Here is a 1232-nt window from a genome sequence, read left to right on the forward strand (position 1 = left end):
TATATTCAATTTTGCGGCGCACCTATACGTGGGCTCCTGCTTTGTAGTCCTACATGCGAAGGACTAAAAAAATATCTATGGCCGCAAGCTGGAGGGAAAGGCGACACGTACGTAAAGCCACGCCAAACACACGACGGGAGCGAATGCGATAATACTCACCTCATCTTTAGGAGCCCGTGGAAATGGAAAGTTGCTTGGCCTTTTTTTGCTACTAATTGCGATGGATTTGCTCTTTCTTATCATCTGTCTGCTTGTCCATTTAGTGTACTCTTTTTAGCTGGGATCGATTTTGCCATGTATTGCTTTTCGATATTCAGTTGGATTGTGCACATGCCCAAACAAGCTCATGGACAGAGGAACAAAGATATGCATCGTGTTTCTTTGCTCTTGTATATGCCCTTTGGCAGAGAGGGTTGGATGTTGCTGTAGCTTCTTCCCCTTTTTCTTAAATAGGGTTGTGATGCGGAAATCCTGTAAATTTGTATGTATGTATATCAAGAATTAAAGATTTTTAGAGCATCTATACAAGGGTTTACATGGGCTCCTGCTTGCATCTCTAAATGTAGAATGAGAAGTCCTTTTTCGATAAAGAAAAAAATATCTGTGAAGGCAAGCCGGGGAAAGGCGATGCGTATGTAAAGCCACGCCAAATTCTCTACGGGTAGACGCGATAATGCTCGGCTCATTTTCGTGAGCCCATGGAAATGAAAAAGTTGCATGGCTTTTCCGGTACCAGTTGCGATGGATTCGATCTATTTCGTGTACTCCTTTTACCTGGGGATGTGTACACCTTTCCTACGTATTATTTCTCGATATTCAGTTAAGCTTTTGGTTGGAATGTGTGCATGCCTCCCGTACATAAACGAAGATAAGCATTCTGTTGCTTTGCCCTTTGGCAGGGATGGGATGTTGGTAGCGTCCTGCCTTTTCTTCTCCACGCCATATTTGCTGCTTTTCAAAATCTGTTAAAAAAGGAAACAAATTGATGGGTTGGATAGGGCAGATATATATCGTCATAATGATAAGATATGATGTGGAAAAGTTTCATCTTGCATATGGTAGACACGGATGGAATATATTGGATAGGGTAGAGATGGTTCTTAAATAAATTAGTGGGATTGTTGTTGGTCTTTGGTCAAAATAAATACAGAATACAGCTCGTAAAAAAATGCATACCACATGTCATTTTGCTTGCCCTAAAAAAACATGTCATTTTGCTAAGCAGGTACTGT

This window comes from Lolium rigidum, chromosome 4 (genome assembly GCF_022539505.1).
Source record: "Lolium rigidum isolate FL_2022 chromosome 4, APGP_CSIRO_Lrig_0.1, whole genome shotgun sequence".
Taxonomy (NCBI): domain Eukaryota; kingdom Viridiplantae; phylum Streptophyta; class Magnoliopsida; order Poales; family Poaceae; genus Lolium; species Lolium rigidum.